Source organism: Rhinoderma darwinii, assembly GCF_050947455.1.
Source record: "Rhinoderma darwinii isolate aRhiDar2 chromosome 5 unlocalized genomic scaffold, aRhiDar2.hap1 SUPER_5_unloc_43, whole genome shotgun sequence".
Lineage (NCBI taxonomy): Eukaryota > Metazoa > Chordata > Amphibia > Anura > Rhinodermatidae > Rhinoderma > Rhinoderma darwinii.
In genome coordinates, this window is record NW_027461802.1 from 24171 (window position 1) to 36781 (window position 12611).

The following is a 12611-nucleotide window of genomic DNA, read 5'->3' on the forward strand; positions in this document are numbered from 1 at the left end:
CCGTGTAGCTGTGAGTGTGTGAGCCTGCAGGGCCCCATGGAATTGCCTAGAAGTAGGCTGAATCGCTGCAAGGGCTGAACAGCAGTATCGGGCAGGCTCGGGCAACGCGCGGCCCGTTCGGGTTATCGCTTCTCGGCCTTTTGGCTAAGATCAAGTGTAGTATCTGTTCTTATCAGTTTAATATCTGATACGTCCCCTATCTGGGGACCATATATTAAATGGATTTTTAGAACAGGGAGATGGAAATAGAGCTTGCTCTGTCCACTCCACGCATTGACCTGGTATTGCAGTATTTCCAGGACCGGTGCACCCTTTCCTTATGTGTTGACTAAAAGCAGATTCCAAAAGTGTTTTTTGTCTTTGCTATTGTTTCTGTCTTTCTGAAGGGATCTCCCCTTTTAATCCCATTATTTCAACACCTGTTGGACAATGCATGAGTGATAATGAGCTCATTGATTAAATGCAATTAATGAATAGATTGCCACCTCTTGTTGTGTGTCGTCTGTGTTTCTGTGTTTCCGGCATTTCACATTGGAACACCTCATTCACCTTCCTTGTCTTCTCTCCGCCCTCCCTTTTAGGTAAGTTAAAGAGCTGCACCTGAGCCAGCCACTGATTGATTGATTGATTGATTGATTGATTGATTGATTGATTGATTGATTGATTGATGCAGCACAACAGTCAAATAGTGGAGTGGAGTAGGGGAACAGCAAACAGCCAATAAAGCAGCCCGCCCGCTCGCCTGCCCGCCACAATGGACCTACCTGTGTACACTAGATGGATGTGATGGAATGTACTGTCGTCCCTACATTTCAAGAAGAAGTAAGAATTGCAGTTGCAACAAAGCCTTGCTTGCCTACAAAGAGAGCAGCAATTTGGATTTGTTACTATGTTACCTAGAAGAATAACAAACTGTGCAAGGATGGAGGTTGTAGGAGCAAGGAGAAGTTGTCTGTAAAGTTGGTGGATGCCTATTTTCCATTTTGCAGTCCCTTGTCTCCCTCTTGTGGCCTCCTGGAGGCAACTAGCTGTGCAAAAAAAAGACAGCCTGGCGGCCGGCTGTTGCAGTGTTGCCCTCTCAGGCAACACTGAGTGACTGACTGAGCCTCACCGTCTTATATAAAGTTCAGACGGAACTTTGCACGTGTCATAGTGGAGCCCTCAGGATTCCAGAGCCAGCTTTCTGACATCATAATGGGGCCTCAGAGATAAAAGCCTGGGCCCAGGCAGTGTTGGTCAGTGCTGCTCAGCAGGCAGCACTGGACTGGACTGGATTACAGCTGATACAAGGTGTGAAGGAACAAGGGGTGGCTGTGGGCATGCACTTGCTGCCGCTGCCAGTGTTTATCTGCATGGCAGCAGGGCATTTGGGCGTTGCCAGGAAGGCGTTTTTATGTAGATTCCTCCTCTTTCAGCACTGCATTGTGGTGCAAGCAAAAGAAGCAAATCCTGTCTGGCTTCCTCTCCGGCCTTTATTCACCTCCCGTGTAGCTGTGAGTGTGTGAGCCTGCAGGGCCCCATGGAATTGCCTAGAAGTAGGCTGAATCGCTGCAAGGGCTGAACAGCAGTATCGGGCAGGCTCGGGCAACGCGCGGCCCGTTCGGGTTATCGCTTCTCGGCCTTTTGGCTAAGATCAAGTGTAGTATCTGTTCTTATCAGTTTAATATCTGATACGTCCCCTATCTGGGGACCATATATTAAATGGATTTTTAGAACAGGGAGATGGAAATAGAGCTTGCTCTGTCCACTCCACGCATTGACCTGGTATTGCAGTATTTCCAGGACCGGTGCACCCTTTCCTTATGTGTTGACTAAAAGCAGATTCCAAAAGTGTTTTTTGTCTTTGCTATTGTTTCTGTCTTTCTGAAGGGATCTCCCCTTTTAATCCCATTATTTCAACACCTGTTGGACAATGCATGAGTGATAATGAGCTCATTGATTAAATGCAATTAATGAATAGATTGCCACCTCTTGTTGTGTGTCGTCTGTGTTTCTGTGTTTCCGGCATTTCACATTGGAACACCTCATTCACCTTCCTTGTCTTCTCTCCGCCCTCCCTTTTAGGTAAGTTAAAGAGCTGCACCTGAGCCAGCCACTGATTGATTGATTGATTGATTGATTGATTGATTGATTGATTGATTGATTGATTGATTGATTGATTGATTGATGCAGCACAACAGTCAAATAGTGGAGTGGAGTAGGGGAACAGCAAACAGCCAATAAAGCAGCCCGCCCGCTCGCCTGCCCGCCACAATGGACCTACCTGTGTACACTAGATGGATGTGATGGAATGTACTGTCGTCCCTACATTTCAAGAAGAAGTAAGAATTGCAGTTGCAACAAAGCCTTGCTTGCCTACAAAGAGAGCAGCAATTTGGATTTGTTACTATGTTACCTAGAAGAATAACAAACTGTGCAAGGATGGAGGTTGTAGGAGCAAGGAGAAGTTGTCTGTAAAGTTGGTGGATGCCTATTTTCCATTTTGCAGTCCCTTGTCTCCCTCTTGTGGCCTCCTGGAGGCAACTAGCTGTGCAAAAAAAAGACAGCCTGGCGGCCGGCTGTTGCAGTGTTGCCCTCTCAGGCAACACTGAGTGACTGACTGAGCCTCACCGTCTTATATAAAGTTCAGACGGAACTTTGCACGTGTCATAGTGGAGCCCTCAGGATTCCAGAGCCAGCTTTCTGACATCATAATGGGGCCTCAGAGATAAAAGCCTGGGCCCAGGCAGTGTTGGTCAGTGCTGCTCAGCAGGCAGCACTGGACTGGACTGGATTACAGCTGATACAAGGTGTGAAGGAACAAGGGGTGGCTGTGGGCATGCACTTGCTGCCGCTGCCAGTGTTTATCTGCATGGCAGCAGGGCATTTGGGCGTTGCCAGGAAGGCATTTTTATGTAGATTCCTCCTCTTTCAGCACTGCATTGTGGTGCAAGCAAAAGAAGCAAATCCTGTCTGGCTTCCTCTCCGGCCTTTATTCACCTCCCGTGTAGCTGTGAGTGTGTGAGCCTGCAGGGCCCCATGGAATTGCCTAGAAGTAGGCTGAATCGCTGCAAGGGCTGAACAGCAGTATCGGGCAGGCTCGGGCAACGCGCGGCCCGTTCGGGTTATCGCTTCTCGGCCTTTTGGCTAAGATCAAGTGTAGTATCTGTTCTTATCAGTTTAATATCTGATACGTCCCCTATCTGGGGACCATATATTAAATGGATTTTTAGAACAGGGAGATGGAAATAGAGCTTGCTCTGTCCACTCCACGCATTGACCTGGTATTGCAGTATTTCCAGGACCGGTGCACCCTTTCCTTATGTGTTGACTAAAAGCAGATTCCAAAAGTGTTTTTTGTCTTTGCTATTGTTTCTGTCTTTCTGAAGGGATCTCCCCTTTTAATCCCATTATTTCAACACCTGTTGGACAATGCATGAGTGATAATGAGCTCATTGATTAAATGCAATTAATGAATAGATTGCCACCTCTTGTTGTGTGTCGTCTGTGTTTCTGTGTTTCCGGCATTTCACATTGGAACACCTCATTCACCTTCCTTGTCTTCTCTCCGCCCTCCCTTTTAGGTAAGTTAAAGAGCTGCACCTGAGCCAGCCACTGATTGATTGATTGATTGATTGATTGATTGATTGATTGATTGATTGATTGATGCAGCACAACAGTCAAATAGTGGAGTGGAGTAGGGGAACAGCAAACAGCCAATAAAGCAGCCCGCCCGCTCGCCTGCCCGCCACAATGGACCTACCTGTGTACACTAGATGGATGTGATGGAATGTACTGTCGTCCCTACATTTCAAGAAGAAGTAAGAATTGCAGTTGCAACAAAGCCTTGCTTGCCTACAAAGAGAGCAGCAATTTGGATTTGTTACTATGTTACCTAGAAGAATAACAAACTGTGCAAGGATGGAGGTTGTAGGAGCAAGGAGAAGTTGTCTGTAAAGTTGGTGGATGCCTATTTTCCATTTTGCAGTCCCTTGTCTCCCTCTTGTGGCCTCCTGGAGGCAACTAGCTGTGCAAAAAAAAGACAGCCTGGCGGCCGGCTGTTGCAGTGTTGCCCTCTCAGGCAACACTGAGTGACTGACTGAGCCTCACCGTCTTATATAAAGTTCAGACGGAACTTTGCACGTGTCATAGTGGAGCCCTCAGGATTCCAGAGCCAGCTTTCTGACATCATAATGGGGCCTCAGAGATAAAAGCCTGGGCCCAGGCAGTGTTGGTCAGTGCTGCTCAGCAGGCAGCACTGGACTGGACTGGATTACAGCTGATACAAGGTGTGAAGGAACAAGGGGTGGCTGTGGGCATGCACTTGCTGCCGCTGCCAGTGTTTATCTGCATGGCAGCAGGGCATTTGGGCGTTGCCAGGAAGGCGTTTTTATGTAGATTCCTCCTCTTTCAGCACTGCATTGTGGTGCAAGCAAAAGAAGCAAATCCTGTCTGGCTTCCTCTCCGGCCTTTATTCACCTCCCGTGTAGCTGTGAGTGTGTGAGCCTGCAGGGCCCCATGGAATTGCCTAGAAGTAGGCTGAATCGCTGCAAGGGCTGAACAGCAGTATCGGGCAGGCTCGGGCAACGCGCGGCCCGTTCGGGTTATCGCTTCTCGGCCTTTTGGCTAAGATCAAGTGTAGTATCTGTTCTTATCAGTTTAATATCTGATACGTCCCCTATCTGGGGACCATATATTAAATGGATTTTTAGAACAGGGAGATGGAAATAGAGCTTGCTCTGTCCACTCCACGCATTGACCTGGTATTGCAGTATTTCCAGGACCGGTGCACCCTTTCCTTATGTGTTGACTAAAAGCAGATTCCAAAAGTGTTTTTTGTCTTTGCTATTGTTTCTGTCTTTCTGAAGGGATCTCCCCTTTTAATCCCATTATTTCAACACCTGTTGGACAATGCATGAGTGATAATGAGCTCATTGATTAAATGCAATTAATGAATAGATTGCCACCTCTTGTTGTGTGTCGTCTGTGTTTCTGTGTTTCCGGCATTTCACATTGGAACACCTCATTCACCTTCCTTGTCTTCTCTCCGCCCTCCCTTTTAGGTAAGTTAAAGAGCTGCACCTGAGCCAGCCACTGATTGATTGATTGATTGATTGATTGATTGATTGATTGATTGATTGATTGATTGATGCAGCACAACAGTCAAATAGTGGAGTGGAGTAGGGGAACAGCAAACAGCCAATAAAGCAGCCCGCCCGCTCGCCTGCCCGCCACAATGGACCTACCTGTGTACACTAGATGGATGTGATGGAATGTACTGTCGTCCCTACATTTCAAGAAGAAGTAAGAATTGCAGTTGCAACAAAGCCTTGCTTGCCTACAAAGAGAGCAGCAATTTGGATTTGTTACTATGTTACCTAGAAGAATAACAAACTGTGCAAGGATGGAGGTTGTAGGAGCAAGGAGAAGTTGTCTGTAAAGTTGGTGGATGCCTATTTTCCATTTTGCAGTCCCTTGTCTCCCTCTTGTGGCCTCCTGGAGGCAACTAGCTGTGCAAAAAAAAGACAGCCTGGCGGCCGGCTGTTGCAGTGTTGCCCTCTCAGGCAACACTGAGTGACTGACTGAGCCTCACCGTCTTATATAAAGTTCAGACAGAACTTTGCACGTGTCATAGTGGAGCCCTCAGGATTCCAGAGCCAGCTTTCTGACATCATAATGGGGCCTCAGAGATAAAAGCCTGGGCCCAGGCAGTGTTGGTCAGTGCTGCTCAGCAGGCAGCACTGGACTGGACTGGATTACAGCTGATACAAGGTGTGAAGGAACAAGGGGTGGCTGTGGGCATGCACTTGCTGCCGCTGCCAGTGTTTATCTGCATGGCAGCAGGGCATTTGGGCGTTGCCAGGAAGGTGTTTTTATGTAGATTCCTCCTCTTTCAGCACTGCATTGTGGTGCAAGCAAAAGAAGCAAATCCTGTCTGGCTTCCTCTCCGGCCTTTATTCACCTCCCGTGTAGCTGTGAGTGTGTGAGCCTGCAGGGCCCCATGGAATTGCCTAGAAGTAGGCTGAATCGCTGCAAGGGCTGAACAGCAGTATCGGGCAGGCTCGGGCAACGCGCGGCCCGTTCGGGTTATCGCTTCTCGGCCTTTTGGCTAAGATCAAGTGTAGTATCTGTTCTTATCAGTTTAATATCTGATACGTCCCCTATCTGGGGACCATATATTAAATGGATTTTTAGAACAGGGAGATGGAAATAGAGCTTGCTCTGTCCACTCCACGCATTGACCTGGTATTGCAGTATTTCCAGGACCGGTGCACCCTTTCCTTATGTGTTGACTAAAAGCAGATTCCAAAAGTGTTTTTTGTCTTTGCTATTGTTTCTGTCTTTCTGAAGGGATCTCCCCTTTTAATCCCATTATTTCAACACCTGTTGGACAATGCATGAGTGATAATGAGCTCATTGATTAAATGCAATTAATGAATAGATTGCCACCTCTTGTTGTGTGTCGTCTGTGTTTCTGTGTTTCCGGCATTTCACATTGGAACACCTCATTCACCTTCCTTGTCTTCTCTCCGCCCTCCCTTTTAGGTAAGTTAAAGAGCTGCACCTGAGCCAGCCACTGATTGATTGATTGATTGATTGATTGATTGATTGATTGATTGATGCAGCACAACAGTCAAATAGTGGAGTGGAGTAGGGGAACAGCAAACAGCCAATAAAGCAGCCCGCCCGCTCGCCTGCCCGCCACAATGGACCTACCTGTGTACACTAGATGGATGTGATGGAATGTACTGTCGTCCCTACATTTCAAGAAGAAGTAAGAATTGCAGTTGCAACAAAGCCTTGCTTGCCTACAAAGAGAGCAGCAATTTGGATTTGTTACTATGTTACCTAGAAGAATAACAAACTGTGCAAGGATGGAGGTTGTAGGAGCAAGGAGAAGTTGTCTGTAAAGTTGGTGGATGCCTATTTTCCATTTTGCAGTCCCTTGTCTCCCTCTTGTGGCCTCCTGGAGGCAACTAGCTGTGCAAAAAAAAGACAGCCTGGCGGCCGGCTGTTGCAGTGTTGCCCTCTCAGGCAACACTGAGTGACTGACTGAGCCTCACCGTCTTATATAAAGTTCAGACGGAACTTTGCACGTGTCATAGTGGAGCCCTCAGGATTCCAGAGCCAGCTTTCTGACATCATAATGGGGCCTCAGAGATAAAAGCCTGGGCCCAGGCAGTGTTGGTCAGTGCTGCTCAGCAGGCAGCACTGGACTGGACTGGATTACAGCTGATACAAGGTGTGAAGGAACAAGGGGTGGCTGTGGGCATGCACTTGCTGCCGCTGCCAGTGTTTATCTGCATGGCAGCAGGGCATTTGGGCGTTGCCAGGAAGGCGTTTTTATGTAGATTCCTCCTCTTTCAGCACTGCATTGTGGTGCAAGCAAAAGAAGCAAATCCTGTCTGGCTTCCTCTCCGGCCTTTATTCACCTCCCGTGTAGCTGTGAGTGTGTGAGCCTGCAGGGCCCCATGGAATTGCCTAGAAGTAGGCTGAATCGCTGCAAGGGCTGAACAGCAGTATCGGGCAGGCTCGGGCAACGCGCGGCCCGTTCGGGTTATCGCTTCTCGGCCTTTTGGCTAAGATCAAGTGTAGTATCTGTTCTTATCAGTTTAATATCTGATACGTCCCCTATCTGGGGACCATATATTAAATGGATTTTTAGAACAGGGAGATGGAAATAGAGCTTGCTCTGTCCACTCCACGCATTGACCTGGTATTGCAGTATTTCCAGGACCGGTGCACCCTTTCCTTATGTGTTGACTAAAAGCAGATTCCAAAAGTGTTTTTTGTCTTTGCTATTGTTTCTGTCTTTCTGAAGGGATCTCCCCTTTTAATCCCATTATTTCAACACCTGTTGGACAATGCATGAGTGATAATGAGCTCATTGATTAAATGCAATTAATGAATAGATTGCCACCTCTTGTTGTGTGTCGTCTGTGTTTCTGTGTTTCCGGCATTTCACATTGGAACACCTCATTCACCTTCCTTGTCTTCTCTCCGCCCTCCCTTTTAGGTAAGTTAAAGAGCTGCACCTGAGCCAGCCACTGATTGATTGATTGATTGATTGATTGATTGATTGATTGATTGATTGATTGATTGATGCAGCACAACAGTCAAATAGTGGAGTGGAGTAGGGGAACAGCAAACAGCCAATAAAGCAGCCCGCCCGCTCGCCTGCCCGCCACAATGGACCTACCTGTGTACACTAGATGGATGTGATGGAATGTACTGTCGTCCCTACATTTCAAGAAGAAGTAAGAATTGCAGTTGCAACAAAGCCTTGCTTGCCTACAAAGAGAGCAGCAATTTGGATTTGTTACTATGTTACCTAGAAGAATAACAAACTGTGCAAGGATGGAGGTTGTAGGAGCAAGGAGAAGTTGTCTGTAAAGTTGGTGGATGCCTATTTTCCATTTTGCAGTCCCTTGTCTCCCTCTTGTGGCCTCCTGGAGGCAACTAGCTGTGCAAAAAAAAGACAGCCTGGCGGCCGGCTGTTGCAGTGTTGCCCTCTCAGGCAACACTGAGTGACTGACTGAGCCTCACCGTCTTATATAAAGTTCAGACAGAACTTTGCACGTGTCATAGTGGAGCCCTCAGGATTCCAGAGCCAGCTTTCTGACATCATAATGGGGCCTCAGAGATAAAAGCCTGGGCCCAGGCAGTGTTGGTCAGTGCTGCTCAGCAGGCAGCACTGGACTGGACTGGATTACAGCTGATACAAGGTGTGAAGGAACAAGGGGTGGCTGTGGGCATGCACTTGCTGCCGCTGCCAGTGTTTATCTGCATGGCAGCAGGGCATTTGGGCGTTGCCAGGAAGGCGTTTTTATGTAGATTCCTCCTCTTTCAGCACTGCATTGTGGTGCAAGCAAAAGAAGCAAATCCTGTCTGGCTTCCTCTCCGGCCTTTATTCACCTCCCGTGTAGCTGTGAGTGTGTGAGCCTGCAGGGCCCCATGGAATTGCCTAGAAGTAGGCTGAATCGCTGCAAGGGCTGAACAGCAGTATCGGGCAGGCTCGGGCAACGCGCGGCCCGTTCGGGTTATCGCTTCTCGGCCTTTTGGCTAAGATCAAGTGTAGTATCTGTTCTTATCAGTTTAATATCTGATACGTCCCCTATCTGGGGACCATATATTAAATGGATTTTTAGAACAGGGAGATGGAAATAGAGCTTGTTCTGTCCACTCCACGCATTGACCTGGTATTGCAGTATTTCCAGGACCGGTGCACCCTTTCCTTATGTGTTGACTAAAAGCAGATTCCAAAAGTGTTTTTTGTCTTTGCTATTGTTTCTGTCTTTCTGAAGGGATCTCCCCTTTTAATCCCATTATTTCAACACCTGTTGGACAATGCATGAGTGATAATGAGCTCATTGATTAAATGCAATTAATGAATAGATTGCCACCTCTTGTTGTGTGTCGTCTGTGTTTCTGTGTTTCCGGCATTTCACATTGGAACACCTCATTCACCTTCCTTGTCTTCTCTCCGCCCTCCCTTTTAGGTAAGTTAAAGAGCTGCACCTGAGCCAGCCACTGATTGATTGATTGATTGATTGATTGATTGATTGATTGATTGATTGATGCAGCACAACAGTCAAATAGTGGAGTGGAGTAGGGGAACAGCAAACAGCCAATAAAGCAGCCCGCCCGCTCGCCTGCCCGCCACAATGGACCTACCTGTGTACACTAGATGGATGTGATGGAATGTACTGTCGTCCCTACATTTCAAGAAGAAGTAAGAATTGCAGTTGCAACAAAGCCTTGCTTGCCTACAAAGAGAGCAGCAATTTGGATTTGTTACTATGTTACCTAGAAGAATAACAAACTGTGCAAGGATGGAGGTTGTAGGAGCAAGGAGAAGTTGTCTGTAAAGTTGGTGGATGCCTATTTTCCATTTTGCAGTCCCTTGTCTCCCTCTTGTGGCCTCCTGGAGGCAACTAGCTGTGCAAAAAAAAGACAGCCTGGCGGCCGGCTGTTGCAGTGTTGCCCTCTCAGGCAACACTGAGTGACTGACTGAGCCTCACCGTCTTATATAAAGTTCAGACGGAACTTTGCACGTGTCATAGTGGAGCCCTCAGGATTCCAGAGCCAGCTTTCTGACATCATAATGGGGCCTCAGAGATAAAAGCCTGGGCCCAGGCAGTGTTGGTCAGTGCTGCTCAGCAGGCAGCACTGGACTGGACTGGATTACAGCTGATACAAGGTGTGAAGGAACAAGGGGTGGCTGTGGGCATGCACTTGCTGCCGCTGCCAGTGTTTATCTGCATGGCAGCAGGGCATTTGGGCGTTGCCAGGAAGGCGTTTTTATGTAGATTCCTCCTCTTTCAGCACTGCATTGTGGTGCAAGCAAAAGAAGCAAATCCTGTCTGGCTTCCTCTCCGGCCTTTATTCACCTCCCGTGTAGCTGTGAGTGTGTGAGCCTGCAGGGCCCCATGGAATTGCCTAGAAGTAGGCTGAATCGCTGCAAGGGCTGAACAGCAGTATCGGGCAGGCTTGGGCAACGCGCGGCCCGTTCGGGTTATCGCTTCTCGGCCTTTTGGCTAAGATCAAGTGTAGTATCTGTTCTTATCAGTTTAATATCTGATACGTCCCCTATCTGGGGACCATATATTAAATGGATTTTTAGAACAGGGAGATGGAAATAGAGCTTGCTCTGTCCACTCCACGCATTGACCTGGTATTGCAGTATTTCCAGGACCGGTGCACCCTTTCCTTATGTGTTGACTAAAAGCAGATTCCAAAAGTGTTTTTTGTCTTTGCTATTGTTTCTGTCTTTCTGAAGGGATCTCCCCTTTTAATCCCATTATTTCAACACCTGTTGGACAATGCATGAGTGATAATGAGCTCATTGATTAAATGCAATTAATGAATAGATTGCCACCTCTTGTTGTGTGTCGTCTGTGTTTCTGTGTTTCCGGCATTTCACATTGGAACACCTCATTCACCTTCCTTGTCTTCTCTCCGCCCTCCCTTTTAGGTAAGTTAAAGAGCTGCACCTGAGCCAGCCACTGATTGATTGATTGATTGATTGATTGATTGATTGATTGATTGATTGATTGATGCAGCACAACAGTCAAATAGTGGAGTGGAGTAGGGGAACAGCAAACAGCCAATAAAGCAGCCCGCCCGCTCGCCTGCCCGCCACAATGGACCTACCTGTGTACACTAGATGGATGTGATGGAATGTACTGTCGTCCCTACATTTCAAGAAGAAGTAAGAATTGCAGTTGCAACAAAGCCTTGCTTGCCTACAAAGAGAGCAGCAATTTGGATTTGTTACTATGTTACCTAGAAGAATAACAAACTGTGCAAGGATGGAGGTTGTAGGAGCAAGGAGAAGTTGTCTGTAAAGTTGGTGGATGCCTATTTTCCATTTTGCAGTCCCTTGTCTCCCTCTTGTGGCCTCCTGGAGGCAACTAGCTGTGCAAAAAAAAGACAGCCTGGCGGCCGGCTGTTGCAGTGTTGCCCTCTCAGGCAACACTGAGTGACTGACTGAGCCTCACCGTCTTATATAAAGTTCAGACGGAACTTTGCACGTGTCATAGTGGAGCCCTCAGGATTCCAGAGCCAGCTTTCTGACATCATAATGGGGCCTCAGAGATAAAAGCCTGGGCCCAGGCAGTGTTGGTCAGTGCTGCTCAGCAGGCAGCACTGGACTGGACTGGATTACAGCTGATACAAGGTGTGAAGGAACAAGGGGTGGCTGTGGGCATGCACTTGCTGCCGCTGCCAGTGTTTATCTGCATGGCAGCAGGGCATTTGGGCGTTGCCAGGAAGGCATTTTTATGTAGATTCCTCCTCTTTCAGCACTGCATTGTGGTGCAAGCAAAAGAAGCAAATCCTGTCTGGCTTCCTCTCCGGCCTTTATTCACCTCCCGTGTAGCTGTGAGTGTGTGAGCCTGCAGGGCCCCATGGAATTGCCTAGAAGTAGGCTGAATCGCTGCAAGGGCTGAACAGCAGTATCGGGCAGGCTCGGGCAACGCGCGGCCCGTTCGGGTTATCGCTTCTCGGCCTTTTGGCTAAGATCAAGTGTAGTATCTGTTCTTATCAGTTTAATATCTGATACGTCCCCTATCTGGGGACCATATATTAAATGGATTTTTAGAACAGGGAGATGGAAATAGAGCTTGCTCTGTCCACTCCACGCATTGACCTGGTATTGCAGTATTTCCAGGACCGGTGCACCCTTTCCTTATGTGTTGACTAAAAGCAGATTCCAAAAGTGTTTTTTGTCTTTGCTATTGTTTCTGTCTTTCTGAAGGGATCTCCCCTTTTAATCCCATTATTTCAACACCTGTTGGACAATGCATGAGTGATAATGAGCTCATTGATTAAATGCAATTAATGAATAGATTGCCACCTCTTGTTGTGTGTCGTCTGTGTTTCTGTGTTTCCGGCATTTCACATTGGAACACCTCATTCACCTTGCTTGTCTTCTCTCCGCCCTCCCTTTTAGGTAAGTTAAAGAGCTGCACCTGAGCCAGCCACTGATTGATTGATTGATTGATTGATTGATTGATTGATTGATTGATGCAGCACAACAGTCAAATAGTGGAGTGGAGTAGGGGAACAGCAAACAGCCAATAAAGCAGCCCGCCCGCTCGCCTGCCCGCCACAATGGACCTACCTGTGTA

The 12611-nt window shown here is 47.6% G+C and overlaps 9 non-coding genes across 9 annotated transcripts; all 9 read left to right on the forward strand.

Moving 5' to 3' along the window:
* Positions 1-124: 124 nt before the first annotated feature.
* Positions 125-315, forward strand: LOC142693570 (U2 spliceosomal RNA). The gene has a single exon (XR_012861898.1). It is a non-coding gene; the product is annotated as a U2 spliceosomal RNA (small nuclear RNA).
* Positions 316-1607: 1292 nt separating this feature from the next.
* LOC142693571 (U2 spliceosomal RNA) lies at positions 1608-1798 on the forward strand. The gene has a single exon (XR_012861899.1). It is a non-coding gene; the product is annotated as a U2 spliceosomal RNA (small nuclear RNA).
* A 1308-nt stretch (positions 1799-3106) lies between these two features.
* On the forward strand, positions 3107-3297 carry LOC142693572 (U2 spliceosomal RNA). The gene has a single exon (XR_012861900.1). It is a non-coding gene; the product is annotated as a U2 spliceosomal RNA (small nuclear RNA).
* Positions 3298-4585: 1288 nt separating this feature from the next.
* LOC142693573 (U2 spliceosomal RNA) lies at positions 4586-4776 on the forward strand. Its single transcript, XR_012861901.1, has one exon. It is a non-coding gene; the product is annotated as a U2 spliceosomal RNA (small nuclear RNA).
* A 1292-nt stretch (positions 4777-6068) lies between these two features.
* Positions 6069-6259, forward strand: LOC142693574 (U2 spliceosomal RNA). The gene has a single exon (XR_012861902.1). It is a non-coding gene; the product is annotated as a U2 spliceosomal RNA (small nuclear RNA).
* A 1280-nt stretch (positions 6260-7539) lies between these two features.
* On the forward strand, positions 7540-7730 carry LOC142693575 (U2 spliceosomal RNA). Its single transcript, XR_012861903.1, has one exon. It is a non-coding gene; the product is annotated as a U2 spliceosomal RNA (small nuclear RNA).
* Positions 7731-9022: 1292 nt separating this feature from the next.
* On the forward strand, positions 9023-9213 carry LOC142693561 (U2 spliceosomal RNA). The gene has a single exon (XR_012861890.1). It is a non-coding gene; the product is annotated as a U2 spliceosomal RNA (small nuclear RNA).
* Positions 9214-10497: 1284 nt separating this feature from the next.
* Positions 10498-10688, forward strand: LOC142693576 (U2 spliceosomal RNA). Its single transcript, XR_012861904.1, has one exon. It is a non-coding gene; the product is annotated as a U2 spliceosomal RNA (small nuclear RNA).
* Positions 10689-11976: 1288 nt separating this feature from the next.
* LOC142693577 (U2 spliceosomal RNA) lies at positions 11977-12167 on the forward strand. Its single transcript, XR_012861905.1, has one exon. It is a non-coding gene; the product is annotated as a U2 spliceosomal RNA (small nuclear RNA).
* The last annotated feature ends 444 nt before the right edge of the window (positions 12168-12611 follow it).